Source organism: Trachemys scripta, chromosome 5 (assembly GCF_013100865.1).
Source record: "Trachemys scripta elegans isolate TJP31775 chromosome 5, CAS_Tse_1.0, whole genome shotgun sequence".
NCBI classification, from domain to species: Eukaryota; Metazoa; Chordata; order Testudines; family Emydidae; genus Trachemys; species Trachemys scripta.
In genome coordinates, this window is record NC_048302.1 from 89,485,501 (window position 1) to 89,505,181 (window position 19,681).

The 19,681-nt window shown below is 39.0% G+C and overlaps 1 protein-coding gene and 1 long non-coding RNA gene across 2 annotated transcripts in view; one reads left to right on the forward strand and one right to left on the reverse strand.

Moving 5' to 3' along the window:
- SCFD2 (sec1 family domain containing 2) overlaps positions 1–19,681 on the forward strand; it is a 297,110-nt gene that overhangs the window by 118,716 nt on the left and 158,713 nt on the right. The gene's annotated exons all lie outside the window — the stretch shown is intronic.
- Positions 1,837–14,894, reverse strand: LOC117878451. The gene is made up of 3 exons (XR_004645981.1): positions 14,866–14,894; positions 7,542–7,599; positions 1,837–4,222 (listed from the first exon to the last, which is right to left on the reverse strand). It is a non-coding gene; the product is annotated as an uncharacterized LOC117878451 (long non-coding RNA).

A 19,681-nucleotide genomic window follows, 5' to 3' on the forward strand; every position in this document is an offset into this window, starting at 1 on the left:
AGGGAAAGTCTTGGAGAACAGATGTGATTTTATGGTGTGCTCGGAAGACCAAAAGGCTGTAAGGTCTGTTGGACTGAAGGGCAAGCCAACTGAGATACACTAGTGTAGTAATTCTAAACTTGTGGGATATGACCTGTTGTTGGGTTACCAAGGGCACCTACTGCATCTTCCTCCAACAGTCACATCAGCAGCTCTACCCCACAGTACCGAAAAACTTCCCATTGTGCCTTTCTGTGACCCTTCTGTGGTGGATTGCAGGACTATTTTCTGTTTTGCTGCCTTATGTGTCATGCAACATGGGACTTACCACACTGTATCATACTCATGGTCCCTTTAGTCCAGTATCCTTGTCTCTAACCAGAAGTGTTGGAGGAAGGTAGAAGAAACCCCAAAGTAGTCAGGTATAGGATAATCTGCCCTAGGAAGGCATCATCCTAACCCCTAACAATCAGAAATGGTCATAAACCCTGAACCCATTAGCTTTTTACTATTAGCTATTTTATTCTTTTTAGCCATATAACCATCCAAGGCCTCTTTGAATCTTGCTGAATTCTTGGCCTTACCACCAACCTGTAGCAATGAGCTCCAGTGTCTGATTAGGTGTTGTGTAAGACAGCATTTCCTTTTATTAGTTTTGAATTTGCCACCTTTCAATTTCATTGAATGTTCCCTCATCTTGTGTTAGGAGTAAGGCTTCGTGTTTGTCACAGAAGTCACAGATTCCGTGACTTCTGCAGCAGCTGGTGTGCCTGGCCCAGGGGCAGCCTGAGCAGCTCGAGCAGTCCCTGGGTCAGGTGTACAGGCTGCTGCTGGGGCAGTCTCAGGCCCCTCCGTCCCCCAGAAGCAGGAGTTTGGGTGTGTGGGGAGGCTCAGGGTTGGGGTGCGGGGTGGTGCTTATCGGAGGGGGGGGGCTCCCCAGAAGGGTGACAGCAACTCCCCTCCCTCAGCTCCTAGCTCCACGTGCTGCCTCCGCCTGCAGGCACTGCCCCCGCAGCTCCCATTGGCCGCAGTTCCCAGCCAATGGGAGCTGCAGAACCAGGACTTGGGGCAGAGCAGAAGCAGCATGTGGAGCTAGGAGCTGGGGTCCCTGCTTCCCAGGAACCGTATGGAGCCTGCCCCAGCACCCGTGGTGCCCCCCCCCCAGCCGCAACCCCCCACTTCGAGCACCTGCGATGCTCTTGGGCCGCGACTCCCCCCCCCCGGGCACCCATGGCGTCCCTGGGCCGCCCTCCTGAGCCGTGCCCCACCCCCCAAGTTTTAATCAGGGGAATATAGTAAAAGACATGGACAGGTCACAAGCCGTGAATTTTTGTTTCCTGCCCGTGACCTGTCCATGACTTTTACTAAAAATACCCATGACTAAAACATATCCTTAGTTATGAGACATGGAAAACCAGCACTGCTCTAGTGGATGAAACTTTTATTTCAATGCATTACTAAGTAAGCGTCATGAAAAGGCTAAGCCATTTGGCATTGAATCTGGTTAGAGGTGAAGTATATTTTTTAAGTTTTCACATTACATAGGAAGAAATTTGGGACACTAGAACACATGCCGGTTGAAGTATTAAGTATTTAAGATTGTAAACACACATAAATCAGGACATTCAAAGTTATGATCCTTAGACTGTGCATTTGCATCTCATGGAATATCTTAACTAGATCTTCTGCCCTCAGTCCCTCCCCAAATGCTTCCACTTTGTCTGTCTACTCCTGGGGGCTTGGCTGCCCCATTCATATTGTCTGCTTGGAAAAGTGAATATAAAAATAACCCATTAGACTATTGTCAGGGCAATTTGGAGTGGCCAGGGTGCAAGAGCCTGGTATTGAGGATTGCTCATTGATTTCAGGCATGTGTGGGCATCTGCCTATAGATGGGGTTATTAGATACAGATCTGTTCCAGGCCAGAGCTAAGATTTATAAACTAAACTGTTTATTTTAAAAGTTCATAGCGTGGTTACAGGGAGTGGGGTAATGCCTCAAAGCATCAAACAGCAAAACATTTTGAATTTCCAGGAGCACTGCTCTCTCAAATACAGATTAGCTTTCTCCAATCCCTGTTTTTAAAGTAAAAGATTACTTTCCTGTCTGATGTAAGCAAGACGACTGCACATTAATTTATATCACTAAGAAGATCTCGTTCCACTGGGTTATGCTCCAGACATGCTCAGTTGCAGGCAGTATTATTGCAGGAATCTACTCTATTGCGCAAGCCTCTTGCTATAAATGTTCCTCTGTGATGATAGCAAATCACTGAAGACTCCATTGGGCAGGATCTCTGTAGACCACCTGATGTGATTTGAATGGAAAGATGTCATTGTCATGGAGCCGTGATGTCTCTGAATGTCATAATGATTTTATTAAAATAGAAGATGATGTTGGTTGGTGACAGACTGGCCACAATCAAATTGTAAACAGAAGCCCTTCATAGATTATAACAATTTTTTTTCAGTAGCTAAAAGATTCGTTCTTGGTCAGTGTAGACCCTACTTATGTCCTATAGAGATAACAGAGTTTATTGGCATGATTTCTCTTTTTATAGTTTATGTCAAAATACAGCCTTTGCTGATCTCGCTACAGTGCCATAGTGCTGAAATCGTTACAGCAGGACCAAATAAAAACAGATCGCTATGTTCAAAGGTGCATTGAAATGCTTTTCAGGCGCAAGACACCTGTTCAGGATGCTGTTTTTCTCCTGCAGCACCAGCTGATATTACCAAAACTTAAAATGCTCCTTTCTCTGCCTTGCAATGTGTGCATATAAAACTAAACATAAAAATGATCTTCTGTTACCTTTCAATCATTTACCTGACATATTTTGGACAAAATCCAGCTGAAAATATTTGCGATCAAGTAACCACAGAAGATGGTGAATCTGACGTAAAACAAAGCTGCTTCATGGCCAAGTTATGGTGCTACATGAGAGGTGAAGAACTCATGCAAATTAGCTTCCTGCCATTTTCAATGACTGGGTGTTCCAGTCCATCTTCTCACGGCCGTGCAGCAACTGGGAGTTCATATTGCCCCAAGTATCTCAAAACAATTGACAAGTTTTAATTTGCACCTCACAGTATATTGTAACTAGGTGTTATACCCACTGTTACAGATGGGGAAACTCAGGCAGTGAAGTGACTTGCTTCAGTCAGTGTCTTAGCCAGGAACAAAATGTAGGACTCCTGACTCCCAGTCTCCTGCCTTTTCTGCAGGAACACACAGACTTCTAAGATCCGAATAACTTTCGCTATGGTCTTTTTAAGGGCTTGATGGAAAAATTCCTTTTGACTTGGATGGTGCAGGTTCAAACCCTATGTCAGCTGTGGTAGAATCCCTAGAACCTTGTTATACATGATAATCAGGAAATAACACTCTGCTTTTGAAAATGAGAGTTGTGGAATGTCCAATTCAGATTTCTCTGGCTTCAGAATGGGAGAGATCCTCAGAATTAACCTCTGCTCCTGTCTAATCAGGATACCTGGAGAATTTTTGTAGGGGACCACCAGGGAGGCAATTTTATCTGTATTTTTGTTCAGCTTAACTCTAAATTAGTGTTGAGAAATAAGTAATACAGTATTTGTTTACAAACATTTTGTTGGATGTCTTATAACAAAAGACACAGTTGAAAAACTGGTCAATATCAACAGTAAAAGAATTAGACTTCTTTGTCCAGGGCAGAGATATTTTAGTTCAGATTTCAAACTGACGTTTTAAATGTAGCATAGAACATAATCCCCATAGAAGTCCAACTTTGATTCTGCTTTCATATGTTACCTATTTATTTTCTCTTCAGCACCTGGTCAGAGTTGGCTCCAAACTGGATGGTAATTTTCATTGAAGTGTTTATAACATGAGACTTTTTAACATGAGACATATGCCTGCAGCTCTGCAGGCCCCTGAATTGCTGCCAACATAACAAGGCAGCCAACTGGAACAGGAAACTGATATGGTGCAATATTCATTAACCATTTATATTATTTTTCAGCATGCAGATGCAATACCATATAGAGGACATTCTGACATCAAGTATTCCTGTTTAAGTAACCTGTGGAATGGAAACTAAAGCTCCTTTTTAAAATTAGGTGACATTTTCTAAAAGATACTTGTGAAAATATATGTGGTGAAGTTAAATCTTATTTTTTTTCTCCTTTTCCATACAAGTCACTTCCTTGCAAAGGTTCCAAGTTTTGGTATGAGTAAATTCTTGCTAGTTTGCAGTGCACACCCAGCCTAGCAAAACAAAAACAGGGAGATGTTAGATAATACGATTAAAAATATTTTCTTAGTGGTCACCACCCATATAAAATAAATCTGACACTTGTTTTTGTTTCTCTTTTGCACATCGAAACAAATTTTAGGATATTTGCATATAATTGTAGAAGTTCGCCTCTTTGTTTAGTGTCAGTAATCGTCTTTCAAGAATTTCAAGGTACTGAACTATTCAGCAAATATCTTCTTAGTCTTTTACCATTCTTTTACATTTAATATATTTTTAGGAGCCAGAAAGCAGTGCTACCAGTATGTGCTTATAGATGGTTGTTCTGAACAATTGCACGTTGTGTTCTTGATTGTTTCAGGTTGTTCTCAGTGGAAATGCACAAGTGTAGAAAACAATGCATCATCTGAGGCAAACAGGAATAATTACTGGACAGAATTGGACATTTATAATTACTGGGTCAAATTTACCCGAGTGTTATTCCAATGCCTTCAGTGGAGTTATACCAGGGATTAACTTGATCCTTTGAATTTAGGGCAGTTTTTGAATTTAGGGCAGTTACAGCAAGGTAGCAGTCTGTACAGATTTTACTGTGGATACAGTATATTGCTGGGTACATATGTAAAAAAGAGTCACAAGGGTCCATAATCACTGGGTTATGTGCAAAGCCAAATAAATGTCCTGAATTATTGATCATAACCATTTTTATTGCATAAGCCCATTGGTGCCTTTAAAGTCTAATAGTGTGTGTAGTGAAAATTTAAGAACCTGAAAATGACACAAAAAAGCATTTCTTAAAGCTGGTATATATTTTGCTTATCAATAATGTCATATGTTTTTATTTTTATGAATAATTTAGGACTTAAATAAGTGTAGTTTTGCAGATGCAGCGAGTGTTATGTGTTCCTCCCCTCTGTGCTCTACCCACAGAAGGTGTGAGTCTGCTATAGACCCTTATGACAAAGCCTCTGGCTCTTTAGGTCAGGCTGTAGCCACTCATACTTTTAGCTCTGGAGAACTCCAGTTTAGTTCCCAGTGTTGGCCAAGATGGATTCTGTACCTCATAATTAAGGGCCAGTTTCGATTACATCCGTATACAAATACACATTTGATGAGGTGCTTCTTTATTTAAAAAAAAGGCTGAGATCAAATTTGGCCATTGTGATGTGGCCTATAAACCTATTCAGACCTATGAGCATAAGCTAGCAGACTAGTACCTCAGCTGATCTCTGAAACTTGATGGTACAGCTCTGATATTTTACTGCCTTTACTTAAAAACTGTTTTAAAAATGCAATAAATTAACAATTATCCCACACTTTAATATGGCATATGGTGTTCTGTATATACTACATGGTGTTGCTGTTGTTTTTTAGTATCATTTAAAATGTTACTATCCATTTCCTAATCTGTTACAAATGATCAAATAAACTACTCTTATTTGGATTTAAGCAAATACTGTTCTGTAGACATCTTCGTGTACGCTCTCTTCCCTACTCCATACCCAAGACAGCAGAGCAGGAAATGTCTATGGAGTATCTTTTGAGAGAGATACTAAATTGTCGTGTATTTTAGTTCAACATGGACTAGGTGGCTCCTGCATTCCCTCCTTCCCTATTTGTTCTGTTTAGTTTTAACTGTTGCATAAGTGTCACCTCTGGTAGTTAAAGTTTAGGTCAAGATATGTCTTGCTTTGACCTTTTTACTCTGGTTTATGGACATGCGGGCTGGTGTCTGTCAAGATGTAAAAGTTCACAGTCCACAGTGCAGGATTTCTTTCTTGGATTTGCTTTCGGTACTCATTGTGATGGACAGTGTTGCACAGTTAGACAGAGGCAGTTCTGTTACATAACAGTTTCATGTGAATAACAGAGTGCAGTGTTTATATACTTCATAATTTTAGAAAGCAACATGCCTTATTTATAAGCAGATGTATGAGTCTTGTTTTAAAAAATTGTTTCCTTTTTCATGACAGTAACATTGTTTTGGAAATGCTTGTCTGATGATCAGTGGCAGCAGCAGCCAGTCATAACCAATTAAGCATGTTTATATAATGAAAAACAATACACTGATGTGGTTGACTAACGTGGAATTCTTTTAAAGTGAGAAAAAAGGGAGTAAAGATCACATAGACTCCTTGTTTTGTGCAGATCCACTCCCCTCCCCCCTCACACACTTATCTATCATGCTATCTGTATATAGTGATTCTGGTGTGTCAGGGCATGCATTAGGAAACGTTACTTTAGTTTTGTATACCTTCATTTTTAGTTTTCATAGCTTACCAGTGTTTTGTAAGTTAGAGGTACATTTTCAATAGCAGATTTTGCAAATTATAATTAGATTGGGTTTCTGTTCAAAGTTAACCTAGATTAATTTTAAACAGCTTGTGCATGGATTTAGCCACATGACCCTTAATACACTATATAGCCTTTAAGAAATACTGATAAGCACACATCTCTGCTGCCTGCTCAGCAAGCGGAGTTATCCAGGGAATAACTTCTTTTCCCAGACCAGTGTCAAGTATCCACACTTTTGTGCCCAGAAAGGCATAGATCTGAGGCCTCTTTCAGACACCTTTCAATTCCATTGGGAAAAAAGATTCTTCCTTTCCTGTGCTGCCATAGGTGCCTTACAAGCCATGTCTGGAGATTTTCATACAGTAATGCTTCTGTGACCTCACCAGTTTTCTGGGATTCCAGTCTCTGGATTTGTCTTGATGGAGGCCTCTTTCTTCTGTCAATCATGCTTGACCTTCTCTTCCAGATGGTGAAATGTGTTACATCCAGACCTGATTTTCCTTTGGTGTAGATTCTGAATTCAGCTGGAGCAAGCTTGGAGTTATCAGATTGAAGCATTTCATTGTTGATTGGCTTGGACTCCAGTTGCTGTCCAATCTTAACTTATCATGCTTTAAATGTTTATATTGCTGCTCTCCAACTTACAAAATGGGCCAAACTATAGCCAGAAGTGCGCACACAGCTTTCACTGCAGTCTACCTGAGAAAAGACTATAACCCTGTGTGATGCATATAAACAAACATCTAAACTCTGTGAACATATGGAAAGTGATCTGACTAATTGTAACTAGTAAAAGATTCTGAATCTAATTCTATGTTCCAAGCCACCATTAGCAATGAAGTAACAGATATTCTGCATTTAGTGTTTCAGTGTTTATTTCAGGTAAACAATGGCTCATTCTTGAAATAAAAATTATTTTAAGGGCTTTTGTTGAATTATATTGAAAAAATAATATTTGGACTATGTGTGTATTTGAAACACATTCATTAGTGAAAAAGCTAAAAACCTAAAGCAAGTGTCCAAAAGAAATATACTTACAAAAGAAAGACGAGTAGGCTGAAAGTTAATAAATCACCCGTGTTACTCCAAGGAACATCTATAGCGAGAAGAAAGGAGAAAAGATAAGTTGTTTAAAATAATGCAATAATTCTTTAATAATCTTTTATTAAGAAGATTAATATGGTAAATACTTAGTGAATGAATGTATTCAACATAACATCAATTAATAACAATGAGTGACAGGAACAAGCAACTTTCAGATTGTCTTACGAGAAAAGTTTCAAATGGCAATATTTTATCTGTTATATTACATCTTGATGGGACTGTTCTTGCCTTTTTGTAAGCATCACTAAAGAAAGTATTTCTAGAGAATGAAAAACACTGAGAAATTATGAAGAGTTTATGAGAAACTATGAAGAGTCTGAACAGAAAGATGACACAAATAAGAATGGAAAGATCTTTACCAGAAAGTTTGAAAGCGTGATAATATATAAACCCCAGCCAACCAATCAACTAACCAAAAAACCCTGCTCATTTGTGTTGTATGACAGCACAGTACCCAAACTTGTGGAAGATGGTAGTGTTTTTCCATTTGTTTGATGCTGCTTTTTAGCCATTCAGCTGGGAGTTGCACGGGCTGCTCATTTAACATTATTAATTGGTGAAATATGAGCTGTTTTGTTGAATTATCAAAAGAAAAATTTGAAACAGGAGTAGGAAACTAGAAATTGTTACTCCAGCTGTGTGTATCTGTTTTCCAGTTTTGTTTTTATAATATGCTAAAACTATTTCCTTGACAAATAGGGCATAGATTGTTATTTGTACATCAAAATTTTGCAGTTCTTCAGCTCTTATGTTTGAGTTTCAATTAATAAAAACAGAGACGCTGTTGAGGGATAGAACTAGTTGTTCTTGCTTTTAAGTGTACAGAGACTCCCACCTCTATTACATCAGTTCTCCTTTGATGTATACTGTCACAGTTTCAGGGTAACTGCGCCTGTATTTCTACCTACTCTCTTCCACCCCCACCTCCAACCCCACACCCCCTCGTGGTCCACTCTGGGAGTCCCCAATCTGATCTCAGACCTCCAGCCGTCACCTGTCTTTGGACAGGGACCCGTGACACACTCCCTTCTTACTAGGGATTTTTAAGGCTGCACAGCTCCCTGCCTTATACTGTGATAATCCCCAGCAAGCCACTCTGCCTAATGGCCACTTTCTCTCCAAGGGCCCTGAGCAGTGTACAGCCAGCAGTTGCATGTTATCACGTGGCTCCTTCTAAGCAATCCCATTTATTCTTAATACCTTACAGGGAAAGCACATAAAACCAATAAAAGTCTGTATATGCATGCTGAAGGCTTATCAGAGGTCGCCTATCAGTGTTATGGGGCCCTAGAAGGCCAAAGTCTTTCCACTGCTTCTTCAAGAGTTGTAGCCTCCTCTTGGATAGAAAGTCTTGTACATTTGCTGGATCAGAAAAAAGGCCCTGAGTCAGTTTAAACCTAGCCTTTTTATACCAAAAGCCCCTTCTTTGTCTATTGGTCTCTGGAAAACCCAGTTTGAACCAGTTTATACAAGCCTTTCCAGGGGGTGCTACCTCTCTGGAGCTGTTTACAGCCTGAGTGATTCATCTTAATCACCCCCCACTGTGTTTGGTTCCCGGAGGAGCTAAAAGCAATCTTCCACCCCGGAGATGCATACAGTCCCTGCCCCTCAGTGATATATATACCATTCATAACCTTGCCCAGTGTTCCCCCAAAGATACAGCTTGTGGTTGAAATATCTTGCTTTTGAGGGTACAAAGACTCCCACCTCTATTGCATCAGTTTTCCTTTGGAGTACGTCAAACACAATAAATCACAGCAGGTATAAGAGTATGAAACTGTGGGTGTGATTGATGTGGAGTGTTTGCCAATGTATTGTTTAGATGAACTCCTTTAGCTATACATTGTACAGTGCAATGACAATGACATCTATGTTAAATCACAACTTGATAGGTGATGTGTGTGAGATTAGTCTTTTAGGGTTGAATGTTCAAAAGCGCTCAGCAAATACCACCACCTTGGGTATGAGAGGAGAGTTAGGCCAATGCTGAGCACTTTGAAAATCCAGTTTTTTAATCAGTGTCATGGTTTAGACCAGAGGCTCCCAAACTTTTTTCCTCAGAGGCTTATCTGTGCAGCTGCAATAGGCATTGTGGCCCACTATTACCACTTCTTGAGGAAAATTATTGATTTTAATTGTACATACATATAAACCGCAACACTGTAAATTAACAATGTACTATACATGTTTCCTTTTAATTTTAATGTAAACAATTTTAATGATAGAAATCCCTAGCAATATGCACTCAAAGAAATGCTTCAAGATCTTTGAAACCAAACAGTTTGACTGGAGAACGCAGTTGCACTGATGGACCACCTGAGACTATGTTGTGGCCCACCTTTGTGCCACAGCTCAGTTTGGGAACCGTTGGTTTAGACAACGGAACTATTCCTCAGAAATGTGGATACACTTGTTACAAACAAAAATCATTTAAAACTGAAGGCACTTCAATACAATGTGTAGTCCAAGTCCATTGTGTGGAAAATAGTCACATATAATCACAGTATCGGTAGAAATTGCTGCTATGAAATTTTCCATAAATATCAACAGAAAAATTTAAATCAAATTTCTGACTGCTTATTGTAATAGAACTAGGCTCAATATATGCACCATGATCTTCAAGAAAATGTAAAGCTTTGACTTTTCAAAGAGAAAAGGTAATCTGCAAGGTATGTTCTTTGCTCCTTTGTGTCTATACTGTGTGGAATGTAAGGCTCATGACTGGTGATTAAAGTGAAGAAGATGCATAAAATATAAATATCAGGTTTGCTTATCAACCCAGTTTATCAAAGAAGATGGTACTTTTTAAGAATAGTCGTTCCACCGAAGTGGGTGTTATGGGCCTGGAAGTAATTATTATCTGAATTTTTGCATGGAAGGAAGAAGGGAAGGAGAGCATTTTCTTGAGCATTCATCTCTCACCATTTCCTCCACATGGTCTATTTGAATTCTTTAAGTGTGAAGTTTATTCTTTTCTTTTTCCCACTTGAGGAACATGGAAGAAGTAGATGGCACATTTCTCTAAGTGATTCATCCTGGAACAGTTTGTTTGTTTGTTTAATTTTGTTGATTACAGGCATTTACATGGTTTCAAACAGTATGGGCCAAGTATGGGCCAATTTCAAGTGACCTCTGAAATTATGCATGCAGACTTACAGCACATACTCTTATGTGTTTGTACAAATATGGTCATCATACTCAGAACTGCCCCGTTTGCGCAGCCGAATATGTGCACATATACAGTTTGTAAGTACCATTATAGAGGTCTGTTTGAAAATTAGAGCCTTCGATATTTATGAATAAATTAATGCGAAGTTCTGGCCTAATATTCTTTAACATTTTGTAACACCATATTTGGAGTCAGGAAGGTATTTTTCTCCAGCTCAGATTGACAGAAACCCTGGAGAGTTTTTACCTCTTCTGTAGAGTGGGGCACAGGTCCCTTGCTGGTTTGAACTAGAGTAAATGGTGGATTCTCTTTAACTTGGAGTCTTTAAATCAAGAGTTGAGGACTTCAGTAACTCAGCCAGTGGTTATGGGCCTACTACAGGAGTGGGTGGGTGAGGTTCTGTGGCCTGTGCTGTGCAGGAGGACAGACTAGATAACCATAATAGTCCTTTCTGCCCTTAAAGTCTATGAATTACACAGAAAACATTTCAGTATGTAGTATCATTCAGTGGAAAAAAGCTCTTTCCAACATCACTGTAATGGTAAACAGTGAAAAACTTGCTGACTTTTGGGGCCACATTCAGAACACACCTAAGAAGTTATACTCATTTATGCCAAGTGAGAATCTGGCCCATAAGCTTTAATAACAGATGACTAGCACTTTATAAACAAGGATAGCAGATCTCATGGCTTTTCCATTTTTAAAATACATGGGCTAGGTGCATGTGGACACTTCTCTTTCTGTCTGTCCTCTCCCAAGTCATTAAACCCATTGGTGGAACAATGTATCAGGCTGCCCTCCCTGTGGCAGGGGAAATCAGTAGGGGAGCGCTGAATTTGGGGGCTTCAGTTACCCAGTTCCTGTCCTCACCACCCTGTACATTTTAACTTCTTTTAATTTCCTTATAAATGGTCAGTTATATGAAATGATTATCACTAAATCCCATTCCTTTTCCCTTCTCCACCTCCACATTTTCCCATTCTCCTCTCAGTGCAATTGGTCTGCAAAAGCTCTTGATTGTATCATTTCACTCTCTGCTTTATTTCACTTTAATCTTCTCCACCTTCCTACATCATTTTCCCTTCCTGCCTGCATGAGTGCCACTATGCAGCTTTCTTGAGTGGTGGCTCTCTAGTGTACCTTTACAATAAAGTCTCGTGTTGCTTTTTATGCAGTGTTTCTAGTCTAAAAACAAATTGTGTTGTATTTTGTAATGTGAAACACTATACTGTACAATATTTACTCTCAGAAATACAGCATAGGATGACTAGTCAGCTATGGTACACAAATAGACATTCCTTACTGTACTAGGAATTTGGCCGGTATCTACAAAATGCACCGATGTGACATGATATAATGTACTTCATATTTCAGCCTCAGGAGTTGAGGTTCCAAACGTGGATCCTTCTCTATTGACTGTGCTGTGGTGTTGGTCTGCCAGGCTGAGTGCTTGCCGTATTGTCACAAGTTATTGTGACCAACAGTAGTTATTCACAGCTGAAGTACTGTCTGTAATTTCAAAGGCATCCAGGGAGTGTATTTTATGAAATGTTATAAAATGGCATTGCTTCTTCTGTGAAGCAGTGTCTATGCTGGGAGTTTCTCTTGTGAGTATTTTAACTAACATCAGGATTTCTCTGTTTTATTTTTGATCTGTTGTTCTGAGGCACTGAGGTTTTGTGTTATGTTCACAAGCAGTGCTGTGTCTTGCTTGGGGTTGCTCTTTACAGGTAGTGAAGGTGAGACAGTGGTATCCATAAAAGAGTTGATAAATCAGCTGGAGAAATGCAATTGCAGTAAATCACCAGGAATGGATGGCGTACATCCAAGATTTCTGACAGGACTTAAGAATGAAGTAGAGTTACTAACAATACTATGTAACTTATCATTAAAAACAGCTACTACAGCGCAGAAATGGAGTGTGGCCAATGTCACACACCAGCTTCAAAATATGGATGGAATTATAAATGTTACTTTATTACCAGGAAGAACAATATAGGCAAGTATTGAAGACAGAAATTAAAACACTGGTCTACGTGAATATAATCTGATAGGGGCCAGCCAGCACAGCTTTCATAAGGGTTGAGCATCTTCTCAAGCTTTACTATAATTCTTTGAAAGGTTGAATAGTGTAGAAGAAAAGAAAAAAGTGTTGAATGTTGTGAGCTGCTTCGTTGTGGCCTTTAAGCCTGGCCTCATGTTGGAGGGGTGCAGAAAAACTGTGCTGCAGTTGAAAGGCCCCAAGGGAGCCTGTGGTATAACAACAACTCTGACACCCTTCCAACACATGCAGCATGCACTCCACATCTATGCCTAGACAGCTCCGCTTCTCCATGCCACTTTTTGGGGAGCTAGCTCTACTAGAGGTGCTAGCAGAGACAGAGTCCTGCTACCCCATGGGGATGTGCTTGTTCCATGTGCAGGCACACAAGTTGGGGAAGAAATGGGCATATAGGCCTGGGCACAATTGAATCTAATGTAGGGTTTTGACAATGTCTTTTTAAAGTAAAAGGTTGTTAAGGAAACTTCGTATCCATGAGGTGTAAAGTTGTGTCATGGATTAAAAACTGGGGTTGAGAGATGAAGCCAGAAGTATAAATAAATTGCTCCTTATTGTGGAAAAAGCTTAGGAATAGGTGCCCCATGACTCAGTATTGGGTCATCTTAACATCCTAGAGCAGGGAATGAATAGTAGGGGTCCAAATGTAATGATTATTATTTATGTTGCCCAAGATGAGGGAGGATTGTGATGACCTCTAGAGGAATTTAATACAACTTGAACACTGGGTGACAAAATAACTGGTGAACTTCACTTTAAACAAGTGCAAAGCAATATGCATGGGAAAGAGCACTTAAAATTACTCATTTACACTGGTAAGTTTAAAAATTATCTGTAACTGCTCAGGAGGAACAACTAGAAGACAATGTGGACTGTCCATTGAAAATATCTGTTCTGTGCTTGCATACCAGCAGTTAAAAAAATGTTAGGTTATATTAAGAAGAGGATAGACGATCATGAGAAAAATATTATAGTACCTTTTTATAAACTGATATAATGTGCTTACCTAGAATACTGAATTCAGTGTTGGTCACATTGTCTCAAAGAAAACACAATGGTAAAAGAAAAGATCTAGAGAAGGAGTGAAAATGATTGAAGGAATGGGGTTGAATAGGAGTCCATGTAAAGAAACCAGGCCTATTCACAATTGTATAGAAAGGAAAAAGGAGATGAAATATAAAATATGAATTGCATAGAGAGACCTGGTCAAATGTTCTTATTTATCCTTGGTATGGAGATGCTCTGTGAAATTAATGTGCTACACATTTAATATGGGTTCTTATGGCATATATCACTGAAATAACTTTTTCATCAATTTTCTGATGTCAGACCAGAATTTTAGTTTTTTAGGATATACCAAGAAGGTATAAGCATGTTTCCCGTACACTCTACCAGAGCTAGAATCTGTTTGGCATAAAGGCATGAAATAAAGTTGAACTCCTTTCTCAGGCTTTTGCCTGAGGTGCCCAAATACCCAAGGTTGCAGTGTATATGAAGCTTGTACATATTAGCTGTTCAGCCTCTCCCATTTTTAAAGACAAAGTGAAAACCAAAAGCATCATTCAAAGAGCTGAAAATTGTAAGTAAGAGTAATTGGATATGGGTGAGATATGATCTATTAGTAGTGATGATGTGATAGTGATAAACTGGAAATAAAATGCAATATATCACAATTAGACACTTCAAAGGATACCTCTGTTGTAGTAATCCTCAGTTCTGTTTTGTGTCACAGGTCACCTTAGCAGTGTTTACAAATCTCCTCGCTGAGGTACTTATTCAAGATTTAAGGTGTTGTAATTTTCAGATGTCAAAAGTTAAAGTGCACTGATATTTTACAGACCAGTATGTCATAATTAACTTTCATTTAGATTCATTTTTATAAATATGCCTCTTCAAAATTAATTTAAAATTTCATAGGATGTTCTCTGGAGACATTTTTGTTTTCAGTTCCACTCTGAACATGGTCCAGTGAATAGGGATCAAGACTGGCAGTCAAAAGACCTTGGTTTTATGCTTGGTCTGCCACTGACCTGCTGTGTGACCTTGAGCAAATCACTTCACCTCTCTGTGTCTGTTTTGCCATCTGTAAAATGGAGATAATGTTCCCCCTTTGGGAAGCACTTTGAGATCAATGGATGGAAAGCTCTGTAAAAAAGACAAGTATTATTTCCTTTAGATGTTTACTTTGCTGAAACAAATAAACAAACCCTGTTCTTTTTAATCCTGAAAACTGTTCAAAATTAGAACCACAGCCAAGAGTTAAAAATGTCACTCACTATGTAATAATGAAATTATTTGCTCACCACAAAGGTATTTTAACATAAGAACATAAGAACATTTTAATTTCTGTCTTTCATGCAGAGGTGTGATATGGACAGTATTGAGCTTTCCTTTCTCTCAGCCATTCCAGGAACGTGAGATAAGGGATGGAGATTCTCTTACCCCCACACTCAGCCTTGAAAAAGGGGGAAAGAGAGTGGAGCCATACAGACCCCCAGCACTCATGAGGGGGGAGGAATTGGGAGTGAAGCGTCTCCAAAATTTACCAGCAGACAGGAGGGAGTGATGTAGACATTAGAGGCACTTTCTCTCTCCTAGGAGGGATGAGTGATAGAGAGAATAAAGATTCCCGATGTTATTAGCCAAAAGACTAAACCTATGGTATTCATCCATCAGTGAATTCTGACCATGGACCCCCGTTCAGGCCCATATTGAGTATTATCCTTGGCTGTAGGTAAATATGTATTTTCCAGTGTTCTATTAATAAAAAATAGGTTTGCAATCTCTTATATTGGCCAGTCCAAACCCTTGCTTTAAATAAGATGGGCCCTGTACTACTTTACTCTTTCCAGAAATCCATTAGACCTATCTGAAAGAATGATAGTTTTAACTCTCTCTGGTCCACTTACAATTTCCTGTAAACCCTTGCCATAGCAGAACCACTTTGCACAGCCTAAAACTGGGCATACTTGCAGGTCCTGTAAAGAAATAATAAATGGCATGCTAAAAATTCTGCATACAGTGTTGTTGTAGCTGTTTCAGTCCTAGGATATTAGAGAGACAAGATGGGTTATTGCAGTGGCTCTCAACCTTGCCAGACTACTGTACCCCTTTCAGGAATCTGTTTTGTCTTGAGTTCCCCCAAGTTCCACCTCACTTTAAAAACTACTTGCTTACAAAATCAGACATAAAAATACAAAAATATCCCAGCACACTATTACTGAAAAATTGCTTACTTTCTCATTTCTGTCATATAATTATAAAATAAATCCATTGGTATATAAATATTGTACTTACATTTCAATGTATAGTATATAGAGTAGTATAAACAAGCCATTGTCTATATGAAATTTTAGTTTGTACTGACTTCGCTGGTGCTTTTATATAGCCTGTTGTAAAACTAGGCAAATATCTAGATGAGTTGATGTACCCCCTGGAAGACCTCTACGTATCCCCATGTGTACATGTACCCGTGGTTGAGAACCACTGTTTTATTGAACCAACTTCTGGTGGTGAGAGAGAAGCTTGTCCCCCTCACCACCGGAAGTTGGTCCAATAGAAGATATTACTTCCCTCACCTTGTCTCTCTAAAAATTCTACATTCAGGATGAAAGGGCCAAAGTGAAATAAAACTTCTGTTTGGAAACCAGAACCACTCAGGGCTGTATTTCAGGCACACTGTAAAGTGGGAATAATATAATCTCCGCAAGAGATTCTTCCTTGTATATCTAATTGAATGGAATGAGCTTTGTTGCAACAGAACTCATATTAAGTTTGTTATCGACATCTATCTTCTACTTTCTCTTTTAATGACTTTAACTTAAGAAGATAACTTTCTTTCTTCTTTCTTAATAGCAGTCTGCTAGTTTATATCAGTTTCCAGAAATGTGGGTTCCTTTCTGTTTATTTTTACCATCCAGAGTACTATTGATTCTTTGGTATCTGCTAAGTAGATCTATTTTGAGGACAGTTTCTTCAAAGACATGTCTGTTCAGACTTGACTTATTTATGTGTGATTTCTGTTACACAACAAGCCAGTCAGAGAAAGGAGGTATCTGTACATGGTGTTTGAAAAAGAAAACATGGTTTTGTAGAAAACTGGTGTGGTTTAAAAATACATTTATTGTAATAGTATATTTTGAAGAGTTATACTAATATACATTTGATTCTTTATTTTAAGAGTTCTTATTGGGAAAATTTAGCTTGTCTTTTTGGAACTAAGGACATGGGCTAGATTTTCAAGAGACTCTGAAGGAATTAGGTGCCCGGCTCCCTTTTAACTTCAGTGGGAGTCAGGCAGCTAACTTTCTTAGGGTTTGTCTACATGCAGACACTCCGGAATGTTAATCTGAATTAGTTTTTAAAGCAGATTAAACTACAGTAAACCCCTGTGTGGACACTCTTATTCAGAATTAAAGTTACCTTAATTCAGTTTAGCTTAATTCACTTTCAAAGTGAATTCTGAACAAGAACATCCATTTAGGCAGCTTTTGAAAATCACAGCCTTTGATGTCAGAGATGATTAGAGCCCTAACTGGTAAACTGGCTCTCCAGCTCTCTTGTTGAAAGCATTCCACTTTGTATTTAATAATAATATGAAGTGGGTTGGAAAGAGTGAGAATGCATCTCTAGTTCGGTCACTAGGGCATTCTCCTGAGAGGTGGGAGATCCCTATTCAAATTCTTTCTTCTCATCAGGCAGAGGAGGGAATTGAATCAGTCTCTCCGACATCCCGGGTGAGTTTACCCACACACTGAGTTATAAGGGAGGCTGCCTCTTCCTCCTCCTCTTCCCCATGCCAGTGCTGGCCCCCTCAGCTGTTTTTGTGTGGAGTTAGGCAGGGACCTAAACCATTCTCTCAAGAAACAGCTAAGTCACCTGACTCCAGCAGTGGATTCCCTGCTGTGGATTGCAAGCAGAAATAAACATTTCCCTGTAGCCCAGACTTAGGCGTCTAAATCTGTAACAGGAGCGGGGCTTAGAACACACCCCTCTCATTGTCTTACACCTTTGGCTAGCTTAGGTGTCCCTCAACTGTTGTGCTGGCTTTTGTGGATCTCATTTTCAGGTGCCTGTCTCTCCCCATGTATTGTTTATGGAGCATGGGTGCCTAACTCAGGGTTTGTAGATTCCAGTGATTTTCTAGGCACCTAAAAGTTAGATGTGGCAACATTCAACATGACAATGCCTAAAACCCATTGTGGATCCGACCAGGGCCTTTCTGTGCCTCATTTCCCCATCTTTAAAATGTGGATAGTGGTATTTCCCTACCTCACAGAGATGTTTTGAGAATGAGTACATTAGAGATTGAGACGTGCTCACCTACTACAGTCAGAGGACCATATAAGTACCTAAAATAGATTATCTACATTAGAAATTTGGTAGGCCTTTGGTAATAAATGCTTAGTCGATTGGTCTTTTTTCTGTAGCACTAGTCCCCCTATCTAGATGCAGAAATTGTCAGCAGAGACTATAGTTTAAGAGGTGTGGTTTCATGTGTTTTATTACATGCATCTTAAAGGAGTATTCAGGTACCATTTGTGACAATCCATTAGACAAAGAATGACTTGTTCTCCTGTATGATTTTCAGATAAAATAATAAATAAAAAATACTTAATGTCAAACTATTTCTCATACAGTAGTTTCTTCATATATTATTGTATGTACAGAGTTGGTTTATTATATACAGGGTTGGTTTATTATTTTAAGTTTGATTATTATTCTGCTGGTTGCTTGTGTTTTTAGAAAGATACCATGAACGCATTGCGGGGAGGGGGAAGGCACAGATAAAGAATTATTTGAAATTTGCAAGCACATGGGACAAAAAAGGTTGGCCTGCAAACCATTTGTGAATGTGTTTGTAAGCTTGCATCATTGTAAACTGATAAGACATAATTACAATAAGCACAATAAAATGTGTTTTATGTAATAAATGAGAGGAGTAGCATGAATAAATCTTATGATAAATATATTTGTTTTTTCCACTGAGCAGATTATCCATACAAACGTACACACTCCTAATGAATTCTCAAGTGCCCCGGTATTGAAGATTTCTGCTAGTTGAAAAGTGTTAGAATTCAAAGCGCATCAGCTTTAGGACTCCAGAAGAGCTATGAAATCCCTCTTGCCATCTCCTTGTGGATGTTTTTTTAAAGTACTTTCTGATTGGTTTTCTTTTACAAAACTGAACTGGTCATTGAAAAAATATGATTTTGCAGTACCAAATCAAGTTTTGAAAGTGGCCATAACAACATGTTGCTTCAAAAGCCATGTTGGAGGCTACAAATTAATGTGACAAGATTTGGGAAACCATACATTCACACTTACAAAGTGACAGCACTGCATGTACATAAAAGCTCCAGCAACAGGAGGGGGGAAGTATATCATGGATTGTAAAATTCCAAAAGGAGGGATTGCTCCAATAGAAAAACATTGAGAAATTAAACACAAAAATGCATTTTCCCTTTGGGCTAGTAAAAAGGTGAGAATACATGATTGTGAATTTCTGGTGATGGCAAATATCTGTACCACAAAATATCAGAAGAAATTTTAAATCCAGAAATCTCCATCTGGACAGACCATTATTATATAAATAGGCTCTGTCCACTCCCTGCTTTAAGATAAATAGCAGTTTGAAATATTATTTCAAGTGCAGATTTAGTGGAGGGTATAATTTCTGTTTCATAGGAGGTTAAGCAGATCATAGTTCTGCATACATTATGTATCAAAGCTTTCCAATTAGTTCAGTAACAGATAGCATTTAATCAATGGACATGAAAGAACATTGCCGTAGGTATTTCCTTCAGTTACAAACATAGCTAACTCATTCATCAAGGAGGGGAAAAG